Source organism: Nerophis ophidion, linkage group LG01 (genome assembly GCF_033978795.1).
Source record: "Nerophis ophidion isolate RoL-2023_Sa linkage group LG01, RoL_Noph_v1.0, whole genome shotgun sequence".
Lineage (NCBI taxonomy): Eukaryota > Metazoa > Chordata > Actinopteri > Syngnathiformes > Syngnathidae > Nerophis > Nerophis ophidion.
In genome coordinates this window covers 77,297,653-77,312,092 of record NC_084611.1, presented here as the reverse complement: position 1 = coordinate 77,312,092, position 14,440 = coordinate 77,297,653, and the positions used below count along the sequence as shown (strand labels likewise).

Here is a 14,440-nt window from a genome sequence, read left to right as displayed (position 1 = left end):
TTCTTTTTCTCTATCTTCTTGTTATGTGACATTCATTCTCCTCTGTTAACATTTCTAATATAAAGTAGTGTAAAGTTCTTACTTATATGTTTCAGTAAACTCGCCATGAAAGCGCTAAAACAAACCGGTGTATCGAGTTGTATTATTCACCCAAGGAACTTTAGTTATTAGAGTTCCGGTCGGACGTTTTTTCACGGGACACATTTCTGGTGTTGTTTTTTCCGGATGAAGATATGCTGCTCTGTTATTCATTTAAGTAAAATCTGAACGTCATTAAAAAAGTTAGCTCCACCTTTTGAAAATTCTCCCACTCCCGTCCTTGCACGCTACACCGCTACAACAAAGACGATGGGGAGAAGACGCTGTCAAAGGTGAGCCACGTAAATAAGACCGCCTACAAAACGAAGCAACTGTCAGAAAGCGGCTTGAAGATGTTCTTTAAAATATAATCTATGCAACATTTTGATCAACCAACCACCATTACATGTTATATAGAGCACAATTGGGAATAAAAATAAAGAATATGACTCATTTAATGAATGGTCTATATGAAAAATAGACCATTCATCGGCAGTGTGCTTTATATTCCGGTGCGCCATATGGTCCGGAAAATACAGTATTTAACAGTAAAATTAAATGAACCCAGTGAGCCCTCTTTACATTCATTCAGAATCTTGTATTCAATGGCCGGAGACCGCTAGCTAGAGATGGGTTGATGAAGCGTCATGAAGCGTTTCGACACATTGCAAAACTGTATCGATACTGTGTCACTAAATACTGACATCTGCTGGACATTGAAAATCCCTACAAGCAACCTATGGACCGACACAACTGACACTGATTTTATGACCTAGTATATACAATTATATAAACCAAGTTATTGTATTTCCATCCATCCATCCATTTTCTACCGCTTATTCCCTTTTGGGGTCGCGGGGGGCGCTGGCGCCTATCTCAGCTACAATCGGGCGGAAGGCAGGGTACACCCTGGACAAGTCGCCACTTCATCGCAGGGCCAACACAGATAGACAGACAACATTCACACTCACATTCAAACACTAGGGCCAATTTAGTGTTGCCAATCAACCTATCCCCAGGTGCATGTCTTATTGTATTTCATTTATGATTATTTCATATCTTCATCTAAATACAAATATATTTTTATCTTTTTTAGATACAGTCAATAAATAATGTGAACTTGTATCATACCATGGAAATCTAAGAGAGCGTGTTGTGAATGAGGATGCTTGTGGACTGGGAATTATTTAATTTTTTTATTTATTTTTTTTTTACATGCGCTCTGAATAAGCAGTGTTGATTGGCTGTTACCGCTTTTTAATGTAACTAATTGGATGGTTGTGTGGGTGGGACAATGCTGGGTGCTGAGACAGAGGCAGAAGAAGCAAAGCAGCTTGTTAAGACTTTACCTTAGAAACACCCCCGTACCGAACCGAAACCCCCGTACTGAAACGGTTCAATACAAATACACGTACCGTTGCACCCTTACTAACAGATCAAGTGGAAACTTTGAGAGAATAGGATAAAACGACAAGGAAATGAACACAAATACCTTTTTTCCGATATATGATCAAAATATTCCCACACGGCGGAAATGATCTCCGACGACGATAAATGACAAATGACCAACGACAGAAGTGCGGCGATTCTGTTGGCAGCAGCATCTCGTTGACTGATGCACTTCCTTATAAACACAGTTTGGCGCGCAGGCGTCAGTTTGACACAGTTTGCGTATCGGCCAAGTGACCGAAATAGCTCATGATCGGTCACGTGACTTTCGAAAAGCGGTACTCGCACCGACACAGGGTTTTCCTCTATGAGCTCGACGCCTGCGCCGATGCATCCCTACCGCTAGCCTTACACATGTAACACAGAAACAGGAGACAGAGCCTCGGAACTTGCTAGTGAGAAGTTCCGCGAAGTAACAACAATTAGCAAAGGAAAAAAATAAGATTACAAAGCCAAATGTTCTTTTGTCGTAATATTTCAGCTTCAAATTGGATGGGCAATATGAGCCAATCAACACGGACGAACACGCAACAGTGCCGTGATGGCAACAAAAAAAGGCAGCACCAACAAAACCCATTCTTCTATTCACAATGCGGTATTTTTGTTTTTGTGAGAGTTCAAACATGTTAGATGGCGTTGTCCTGATTGTTCTTAAATGACACACACATCAATACTTTTATGGACTTTGGATGGAGATTTAGGGAGGAACTAAGGGCTTTAGTCCAACCTCTGAGTAATTAATCAATGAAGAGATGGGCCCAAGATATACATACTGTATACACGACGAGTTGAGTTTATACCAAAAAGTTCTATTTCGGTTTCATCTGACCACATGACATTCTCCCAATCCTCTGCTGTATCATCCATGTATCCATTTTGGCATAAACTCAACTCGTCGTGTTTGGAGGAAGAAGAATACTGAGTTGCATCCCAAGAACACCATACCTACTGTGAAGTATGGGGGTGGAAACATCATGCTTTGGGGCTGTTTTTCTGCTAGGGGGACAGGACGATTGATCCGTGTTAAGAAAAGAATGAATGGGGCCATGTATCGTGAGATTTTGAGTCAAAACCTCCTTCCATCAGTGAGAGCTTTGAATGGTTGACCAAATACTTATTTTCCACCATAATTTACAAATAAATTCTTTAAAATGCCTACAATGTGAATTCCTGGATTTTTTTTTCACATTCTGTCTCTCACAGTTGAAGTGTACCTATGATGAAAATTACAGACCTCTGTCATCATTTTAAGTGGGAGAACTTGCACAATCGGTGGCTGACTAAATACTTTTTTGCCCCACTGTGTATATATATATATATATATATATATATATGTAAATATATATATATATATATATATATATATATATATACACACACAAATAAATGCAGCGTCAACTAGGGGAATCAGTGTTTGTGGTCGGCATTAAAAAGGCATTAACCGGCAATGGCGATCGCATACTTTTCCACGAAAATCATCCGATTCTGATCAGTGGTCGATCACTCGGCACATCCCTTTTAGTTGCAGCCAACTGTGCTGCAACTACCGAGGCACACTGATGCTCAATGTGAGCTTTGCATCACAAATGCAGAAAGCTGTGTGAGAGAGAAACCTAGTGCCTGATAACGCTACAGAGCCGAGTTATATGAGCGTTTTGTCCCACTTTTCACTCCCACGGTTCCTTGGAGACACATGCTGTGACTGGAAGGTGTCAGCCAAGCAACATGTTAGCACACAAAGTGCAGACAGAACCTCTGCAGACACACATTTAATCATTCCCGTATAGATGCACAGCCACCTGTTTCACATTGTTGTCATGTAGCCTGCAACAGGTGTGACATGTGACATCACGGCGGCGTAACCCAAAATGTGGGTCAGCCTCTTCTCGGATTTACTGGACAGGTGTTTCTGTTGGAAGTACTAGTAGGACAATTAAAAAACTACAGTAATCGTGGTAAACATAAGTAAATTTACAAGTACATTTTCATTGCCATACCATACGAAATGTGTTGAAAACCGTCAAAATATGTTTTGTTTACACTATGAGAGCCCACTAGACATGAATTCACATCCAAATACACTTGGCCTAAAAAAATGTGATTGCTACAATTTTTATTCTTTATTGATTTTTAAAAATAATGAACATATTTGAAATCGCGATTCGCATATGGTTAGATTTTTTCAGCACCCGTAACAGTAATGCAGGCTTGTCACTGACAGTTTGGTTATGTTTGGGTTTTCCTCTGTTTGTATTTATTTCCTGTCAGCGCTGTTATTTTGGTTCCATTTCCTCCACATCTCCCCGAGCGCTATTTCCTGCTGCTGATTGGCAGCCTGGCCACACCTGGCGTCAATCAACTGGCTATTTATGCCTGCCTCACCCTTCAGTCAGGGCTCGAGGATTGTTTGCTGTCTCCATTTTTTTCCTGTTATATTGTCTCCTGTTATCCTGGTTACTGTTTTCCCTACATTTCCTATTGACGTTAAAGTCATGTTTTCCTGCAACACGCCTCCCATCTCTGCATGTTGGGGTTCGTCACCAGCAGTTCCTGACAACCGTAATCTTAAGTACATTTCCGCAAAGTCAGAATTATTTTTTCAAAATCATATATTCTCATATCAAGAGCATACAATAAACCTAAATATGTTTTTTTTTAACATTATGAGAGCCTTTAAGAAATGAAATAACATCCTTTAGTCACCATTACACTAGTTCTATCCAATAGAGTAATGCTGTCTGAGGCTGGGCCAATCAGTGGCCATGATACTGAAATGTGCGCTCTGATCCGTTTACTCTCATCTAGTGGCCAGTTAGGGATGTAAATCTTAAAATAAATTATGATTCGATTCCAATTCTTGGGGAGACTATTTGATTCAGAATAAAAAAACTATTCTCAAGTTAAACCGATTCTCTGAATATTTTATACATCTTAAAAATATATATTTTCAAAATTTTACATGAAAAAATAAAATAAAAGTAATGTTTTTTTTTTTTAAAAACTTAGATTTTTATTTTAAATTAGGACTTGGTTTCAAGTGGGATTAAAACGAATGGCAAATCTTATTTTGGATTCTTGCAATATATTATTTGGTATAAAAATGATAAAACTACGGCTGCACAATTTATTGAATTTCAATCATCACAATTTTGGCCACAACCATTGAATAAGAGTGATCGTCTGTGACTTTTAGTTATCCATTTGTTAAATGTATCTCACTACTTATACATTTTTTTTTTTTTTAAGTTTCATTTGGAAAGAAAAGCTTTGTTCGCATATTCTTCGTTTACAATAAAAATGCTCTAAAAATGTTTTTACATAACATAATTAATAATCGTAATTTCAATATTGATGATAATAACCATAATTTTTTATTTTAACTATTTAGTGCAGCCCCAAATAAAACATTTTAGTCCAGGTTACACAGATTAAAAAAACGTATCTTGGCTGCTGACATATGACTACTAAAAAAAAACTTCTTTTTTTTTTAATGATTCTTTAAAAAAATCAAGATCAAAAATAGATTTTTTAAAATCATTAATCAATTTTGAACTAGAATAAATGAGAATCTCGACACAAATATACATTTTTTTGGAGCACCCTTATGACCAATACTACTGTATTAATGGAATGTTTAGTTAATTAAGCCACTTAGCCGTTTGCTGGACTATGTTTATTTATGTTCTTTTGCTTTCAATTGTTGTTTTTTTCCAGCCTTTTTATGTTAAATTCCACTTCCTGTTTGGCTTCTCTTGTCACCGGTTCTCCAGTCTGAGTGCTGGCTTTATCACCTGTCCCTGATTCAATCAATCAATGTTTATTTATATAGCCCTAAATCACAAGTGTCTCAAAGAGCTGCAATTGAGTCCTGATTGGCAATCAGGACACACCTAAGGTTCCCAATCATGATACTTTATATGCCAGCTTATTATATTTGTGCACTTCCCTGCTGCACTATTTTTTTATTTAAAAGGGTCGCGTTCTGATTTTTTTTCTACATTTAAAACACTTCCTTGTGGTCTACATAACATGTAATGGTGTCCTTATTTACACTTTTACTCAGCGCTTCCATAGTGGGTCTACTGACAGATATAATTAAGAACTATACGCTACTTTTTATTAGAAATGGCAACAGCGGAGGATGCATGTGCATGTACGAGCCAGTTTGCTCCACAACAAGGAGAAACAAACAAAAAAAAGGAACTTATTGACTATAGCAACAGACAACAATAGCGGACCTAGGCAGAATTGTACCATATATGGTGACATCCCTTAACGTCACATATTGGTGGCGCAGTGGAAGAGTGGCCGTGCGCAACCCGAGGGTCACTGGTTCAAATCCCACCTAGAACCAACCTCGTCACGTCCGTTGTGTCCTGAGCAAGACACTTCACCCTTGCTCCTGATGGGTGCCTCCATCAGTGTGTGAATGTGTGTGTGAATGGGTAAATGTGGAAGTAGTGTCAAAGCGCTTAGAGTACCTTGAAGGTAGAAAAGCGCTATACAAGTACAACCCATTTATCATTTATTTTATTTAAGTTGTGCAAATTCCGCACGGCTCATTTGGAGGAAGTATGAGGGAAGGCAAGATTGTTTTATAAACATCTCTGACATGCCTCCAAGGTTTGATTTCACATGTTTGTGACTTATGCAGATCCTAAATAGGCATCAATAGAAAAGAAAAGTTGGTTTGGCATAATAGGTCCCCCTTAAAACTCTTTACTTGCACTCTGCCTGCCATCCGTGACACGTTACAACCTCTTCGACACCGGAACATACTGGAACGTTTTTTGCACATCCATCCATTTTCTACTGCTTATTCCCTTTGGGGTCACGGGGGGCGCTGGTGCTTATCTCAGCTACAATCGGGCGGAAGGCAGGGTACACCCTGGACAAGTCGCCATCTCATCGCAGGGCCAACACATATAGACAGACGACATTCACACTCACATTCACACACTAGGGCCAATTTAGTGTTGCCAATCAACCTATCCCCAGGTGCATCTCTTTGGACAAAGAAACCTTAATTTAGGCCAAAAATACATTGACAATAGTTAAAAAAGAAAAAAAGAAAACACTGCAGTAAAGTGAAGCAGCATATTTTGAAAGATAACTTTTTTTAATGAATTTTTTCGTTGCATATATCTTTTGTTTACAGGCATTCAATAACTGCTACGTGATAACAAACATTGATGATGTAATAGTTGGGACCGCTGTGCACCTCACGCCGGATTGAAGGTAAAAAGTGGTACTAATGCAGAGGATGATGTAGGGCAGGCGTGTCCAAGCGGCTCACATCATATTTTAGACTAGTGTCCAAACTACGCCTTCATTTTGGCCCTCGAGCGTCGTGAGTTTAATAAGGAATTTTACCCACAGAGAGACTTTTTTCATTCATCATTTTGATGCTGCTATTATGTCGCCACCTGGTGGACAATGTAAAAAAATTCAGGCCAATGACCTTGAATTATTCACTGAATGGTGGTGTGCGCAGCATTTACCTATCTGACCTAAATCAAATAACCTTCCCTAGTCATGGTGCAAAAAATAAAAAATAAATTGTCAACAGACAATCTGGACATTATAAAAAATGTCCAATCGCCATAAGAAATTAAAAATCACACCCATTTATATCATTGCAAATCATGATGGGGAAAAAACGGAAAACACTCTCCAAACGTACTCATGTTTGGCGCATTTTAGCTGCTTGATTTTTCTGATTGTTTACAAAACTTTAAGGAGGTTGTCACAGAAGTAAACAAGCTACACACTCTTAATATCCAATTATATTATTAATTATGTGGGGTGGGGGGGGTACAAGGATGACAGGGGATGCAAAACAATAACAGTGCAATACGTTTTCATAACATGGTCACTACTGCCTACTTTCTCTTGTTATATTCTTATTTTACTGCTATATTTTTATTCCGATTGTTGCTTTTTATTTTTTATTCTTAATGTAATATTTTTTCTATTTTGTTTCCATTTAAACCCCCATTGTTTACTTTTTACTTTTTTTCTAAGTTGATCTCAACTCTGTACACTGCTGCTGGAATTTTAATTTTCCTGAAGGAACTCTCCTGAAGGAATCAATAAAGTACTATCTATCTATCTATCCATTCTATTATTTTAATATAAAAAAAAATACATATTTATACATATGTACACACATGTATATATATATATATATATATATATATATATATGTATATATATATATATATACTATATATATGTATTTATACACACATATATATACACATGTATACACACATACATATATATATACATATATACACACATACATATATATATACATATATACACACACACACATATATACACACACATATATATATACATATATATATACACACGCATACATATATACACACATATATATACATATATATATATATATACACACGCATACATATATACACACACACACATATATATATATATATATATATATATATATATATATATATATATATAAATATATATATATATATATATATATATATATATATGAATATAGTTAATTTATTTGCAGTCGGCCTTCAACCAAATTTTTTAGCTCAATGGCCCCCAAGTCAAAAAGTTTGGAGATCCCTTTTTTAGACTTAAAATAACCAAAACCGGCATCTGAATTACAAGGCCATGATCAAAGACAAAGTTAAAATATGTAGCAATATGAGAAATAGCTAGAATGTTAAAAGCGTGGTTCATCTGCTTTTTTAGAGGGGAATGTCCAATTAAGTAAAATCTAATTTCGGAGTGCAAAGACAGCACGGAAATGTGATTTTGAAAATGAAATCAGAAAGAGACGCCTACCTGACTGTTACTGACCGCTAATCCTGCTGTTTTTTTTACTGTAATTGTAATTTCCCGGCCGGTTACCATGCACGCCAAGCTTTTCCACGCTTTACGTGATCGCGGCAGATTAATGTGGGCTGGCCTTGGGTGGATTGGCAGTCGGGGTGAGGTGGCGTAAGGAGAGTGGGCTTGGGGGGGGCGGGATTTCACCACTGACCTAGAAATGGCAATCTACAATGTACTATCTGCCGGTGGCCTTTTTTTCCCCCCCTCCCCCTAGTCTTCCAACTTTACTGCTTTCCTCAATCTCTTCTCCTTTAATTCCAGCTGAGTCCACATCTGTAATATTTTTAGAGGACACACGTCTCCGTCGCGGCATCGAGCAGGCAAAAAAAAAAAACAGTTTAATCTTAGCGGCTTTGTGTCGAAGGTTAGACATTCCACACTTTTGCCTCAAGGATGATGGAGTGGACGACACAAAAACACACACACACACACATGTGACCACTGTACACAACAAAGAAAAAAGGTTAAATAACCTTAGATAAAATTAACACAATTAGCAATGAGCGATGTCGACCAGTGTTTTTTTTATTTTATTTTTATGACTATGTCGTGAATAAAAGGTGTTTTTTGTTTTTTTTTGCATTGAATCAGTCCATAGCTGGTTGAGTTTTGTGGCTGACTTACAAACAAACAAGCCCAGGCCAAAATGTAACCATCTTTGGCGAGGGGTAAGAAAGTCCACGTTCTGCAAAGCGAAGCGTGCCACTTTCGTTTCGAGCGTTTCCTAGGCAACGCAGAGCCAGGTGATCTCGTCGCACCACCCGGCGGGAAATCGTCCCACCAAAAAAGTTCAACGCGGGAAATACGAGTAAACTACAATTCTACTCGATACATCCTCAATCCATTCATCTACAAACCCTGTTTCCATATGAGTTGTGAAATTGTGTTAGATGTAAATATTAACAGAATACAATGATTTGCAAATCCTTTTCAACCCATATTCAGTTGAATATGCTACAAAGACAACATATTTGATGTTCAAACTGATAAACATTTTTTTTTTTTTTTTTTTTTTTTGCAAATAATCATTAACTTTACAATTTGATGCCAGCAACACGTGACAAAGAAGTTGGGAAAGGTGGCAATAAATACTGATAAAGTTGAGGAATGCTCATCAAACACTTATTTGGAACATCCCACAGGTGTGCAGGCTAATTGGGAACAGGTGGGTGCCATGATTGGGTATAAAAGCAGCTGCCATTAAATGCTAAGTCATTCACAAACAAGGAAGGATGGGGCGAGGGTTACCAATTTTTAAGCAAATTGTCGAACCGTTTTAGAACAACATTTCTCAACGAGCTATTGCAAGGAATTTAGGGATTTTACCATCTACGGTCTGTAAAATCATCAAAAGGTTCAGAGAATCTGGAGAAACCACTGCACGTAAGCGATGATATTACAGACTTCTGATCCCTCAGGCGGTACTGCATCAAAAACCGACAGTGTGTAAAGGATATCACCACAAGGGCTCAGGAACACTTCATAAAACCACTGTCAGTAACTACAGCTGGTCGCTACATCTGTAAGTGCAAGTTAAAACTCTGCTTTGCAAAGCAAAAGCCATTTATCAACAACACCAAAGAAAGCCGCCGTCTTCGCTGGGCCCAAGCTCATCTAAGATGTACTGATCCAATACCATGGTATAAAAAAGTCTTCTGTGGTCTGACGAGTCCACATTTCAAATTATATTTGGAAACTGTGGACGTGGTGTCCTCCGGAACAAAGAAGAAAATAACCATCCGGATTATTATAGGTGCAAAGTTCAAAAGCCAGCACATGTGATGGTATGGGGGTGCATTAGTGCCCAAGGCATGGGTAACTTACACATCTTTGAAGGCACCATTAATGCTGAAATGTACATACAGGTTTTGGAGCAACATATGTTGTCATTCAAGCAACGTTATCATGGACGCCCCTGCTTATTTCAGCAAAACAATGCCAAGCCACGTGTTACAACAGCGTGGCCTCGTAGTAAAAGAGTGCGGGTACTTTTCTGGCCTGCCTGCAGTCCAGACAAATTTGTGGCGCAGTATAAAGCGTAAAATACGACAGTGGAGACCCCGGACTGTTGAACGACTGAAGCTCTACATAAAACAAGAATGGAAAATAATTCCACTTTCAAAGCTTGAACAATTAGTTTCCTCAGTTCCCAAACATTTATTGAGTGATGTTAAAAGAAAATGTGATGTAACACAGTGGTTAACATGCCCTTTCCGAACTACTTTGGCACGTGTAGCAGCCATGAAATTCTAAGTTAATTATTATTTGCCAAAAAAATAAAGTTTATGAGTTTGAACATCAAATATGTTATCTTTGTAGTGCATTCAACTGAATATGGGTTGAAATGGATTTGCAAATCATTCTATTCCGTTTATATTTACATTTAACACAATTTCCCAACTCATATCGAAACGGGGTTTGTATTTTCCTACCGCTTGTCCCTCAATGTCGCGGGGGGCGAGTGGAATAAACTGTCTGACTGATACAACAAATGTCCACTGTAGAGGACGCTGTTTCCCGTAATGTAAAAAGTAGGACGACACTAAAGTGTACATTATTGTTTATACACTGGATGTTTACATTGTTACTTTAAATAAATCAACTAAGTTATTATTTTTAATATTTGCTTGAAACAATAGATGTTCCTGTACAATTCTTTACACACAGAAATACTTGTTTGCAGTAAAAAATGATTTCAACATGTGTGTTTATCTTAAACATTCCTGACAATTTTACACTATGACATTTTTACCAAGCTTTTAATTATTATTTTTTTGGACATTTACCGCAAACATTTCGTACGATGGCCTTAATATCGTTCTAATATTACCGTGAGATTTGATACCGGTACCTCCCTTTTAGTATCCATAACTACAATGGCTTGGTACCGAAACGTGTTGCAATAAAATCGCAATACAATGGGATAAAAATGGTAATGTTTATACAAATATACAAAAAATGTTGCAATATTGCAACTTTTTTCGCAATATTACAAGAAAAATGTTTGTTTGTGAGGAAATTCGTAACGTGAAAATAAAAAAAGTTTCACTTGTTCAAAAAGAACAAATAGAAATGTCACAAAAAGGTTGCGAAATAAAAGTTGTAATTTTACAATTTCATAAAGTTGCGAGAAATGTATTGTGATTAGAGATGTCCGATAATGGCTTTTTTGCCGATATCCGACATTGTCCAACTCTTAATTACTGATTCCGATATCAACCGATACCGATATATACAGTCGTGGAATTAACACATTATTATGACTAATTTCGTTGTGATGCCCAGCTGGATGCATTAAACAATGTAACAAAGTTTTCCAAAATAAATCAACTCAAGTTATGGAAACAGATGCCAACATGGCACTGCCATATTTATTATTGAAGTCACAAAGTGCATTATTGTTTTTAACATGCCTCAAAACAGCAGCTTGGAATTTGGGACATGCTCTCCTTGAGAGAGCATGAGGATGTTGGGGTGGGCGGGGTTGGGGGGTCGGGTTGAGGTGTGGGGGCAGGGGGCTTGTATATTGTAGCATCCCGGAAGAGTTAGTGCCACCTTCACTGAGGTGTCGGGCCGGCCACAACTGACGTGTCGGGCCGGCCACAACTGACGTGTCGGGCCGGCCACAACTGACGTGTCGGGCCGGCCACAACTGACGTGTCGGGCCGGCCACAACTGACGTGTCGGGCCGCACACAACTGACGTGTCGGGCCGCCCACAACTGACGTGTCGGGCCGCCCACAACTGACGTGTCGGTCCGCCTCAACTGACGTGTCGGGCCGCCTCAACTGACGTGTCGGGCCGCCTCAACTGACGTGTCGGGCGGCTTTCACTGACATTAACTGATGTGACGGGCCACATTCACTGACACGTCGGGCAACTTCCACTGATGTGTCGGGCCACTTCCACTGACATTAACTGACGTGTCAGGCCACATTCACTGACGTGTCAGGCCACGTTCACTGACGTGTCAGGCCACAATCACTGATGTGTCAGGCCTCCTTATCTGACATGTTGGCCCAATTTCACTAACATGGTGGGCCACTTTCACTGACATGCCGGGCCACTTTCAGTCACGGGGCCGTACACTTTCACTCATGTGTCAGGCCACATTCACTGACGTGTCGGGCCACCTTCACTAACATGGTGGGCCACTTTCAATGACGTGTCGGGCCACTTTAACTGACGTGGCGGGCCACTTTCACTGACGTGTCGGTCCACTTTCACTGACGTGTCGGGCCACTTTCACTGACATTAACTGACGTGGCGGGCGACATTCACTGACGTGTCGGGCCACTTCAACTGACGTATCGGGCCACTTCCACTGACATGTCGGGCCACTTTCACTGACATTAACTGACGTGGCGGGCCACATTCACTGGCATGTTGGGCCACTTCCACTGACGTGTCGGGCCACTTTCACTGACATTAACTGACGTGGCGGGACACATTCACTGACATGTTGGGCCACTTCCAGTGACGTGTCGGGCCACTTCCAGTGACGTGTCGGGCCACAATCACTGATGTGTCAGGCCTCCTTATCCGACATGTTGGGCCAATTTCACTCACTTTCAGTCACGGGGCCGTCCACTTTCACTCACGTGTCAGGCCACATTCACTGACGTGTCTGGCCACGTTCACTGACGTGTCGGGCCACGTTCACTGACGTGTCGGGCCACCTTCACTGACATTAACTGACGTGGCGGGACACAATAACTGACATGTCGGGCCACTTCCACTGACATTCACAGAAATGTCGGGCCACGTGAACTGACGTGTCGGGCCACTTCCACTGACGTGTCGGGCCACATTCACTGACGTGTCTGGCCACGTTCACTGACGTGTCGGGCCACTTTCACTGACATTAACTGACGTGGCGGGACACAATAACTGACATGTCGGGCCACTTCCACTGACATTCACAGAAATGTCGGGCCACGTGAACTGACGTGTCGGGCCACTTCCACTGACGTGTCGGGCCACTTTCACTGACGTGTCGGGCCACTTTCACTGACATTAACTGACATGTTGGGCCACTATCACTGACATTAACCGACGTGGCGGGACACATTAACTGACATGTTGGGCCACTTCCACTGACATGTCTGGCCACTTCCACTGACGTGTCGGGCCACTGACAAGTCGTGCCAATTTCACTGACATTAACTGACGTGGCGGGACACAATAACTGACATGTCGGGCCACTTCCACTGACGTGTCGGGCCACTTGAACTGACATTCACAGAAATGTCGGGCCACGTGAACTGACGTGTCGGGCCAATTCCACTGACGTGTCAGGCCACTTTCACTGACATTAACTGACTGTCGGGCCAAATCACTGACATTAACTGACGTGGCCGGACACATTCACTGACATGCCGGGCCACTTCAACGGACGTGTCGGGCCACTTGAACTGACATTCACAGATGTGCCAGGTTCACTTCAAGTGACGTGGTGGGCCAGATCTGGCCCCCGGGCCTTGAGTTTGACACAGGTGAGTTAGAGATTTGTGAGGATGGAACACACCATGTGTGGCAGGTAGCAGCTGCCATAGCTCAACAACACAGTCACAACAAGTGCAGTGAGTTGTTCCTCTGACTGGCACATGGGCAAACAAAGGTTATTATGGTTGGGTTTTTGTTGAACAAAACAACAACAAGGAGAGAAACTCTCCGCTGTGCACCGCCAGGGCAAATCCGCTCAACAACAACCCCTTGTTGTGAATAAAGCTCATCTTTCTGCAGAAAAGTGTGCGCCATCAGTGGCAAAGTGTGACAGCAGGCAGAATAAAGTGAGTGTTTGTTGACTCGCGGTCCACGCAAAGCGTCCAAACAAGCGCAAAGCTAAAAGCTGGTTCGTGTCGGCTGGACTTGCCTGAGTGTGTCGTCGTCTTCACACCTCGAAAAGAAATCCCTCCTCGGTTGCTCGCCTTTTGTGTGTGCAATGTCGCCCCACGCACCGTCGCACCGGCTCCGCTTTTGTATTTGTGCGTGGAAACCAGAAGCAGCCAGTTTGTGCCGAGCCGCT

At 40.7% G+C, this 14,440-nt stretch overlaps 1 protein-coding gene across 3 annotated transcripts in view; it reads right to left on the bottom strand.

The window, feature by feature from the left end:
- The window catches only part of smox (spermine oxidase), a 59,589-nt gene extending 45,149 nt beyond the window's left edge, over positions 1-14,440 (bottom strand). For all 3 annotated transcript variants that reach the window (XM_061912136.1, XM_061912145.1, XM_061912154.1), the window contains exon 1: positions 14,288-14,440. The gene's annotated coding sequence lies outside the window, so the exon portion shown is untranslated. The remainder of the gene's footprint in view (positions 1-14,287) is intronic.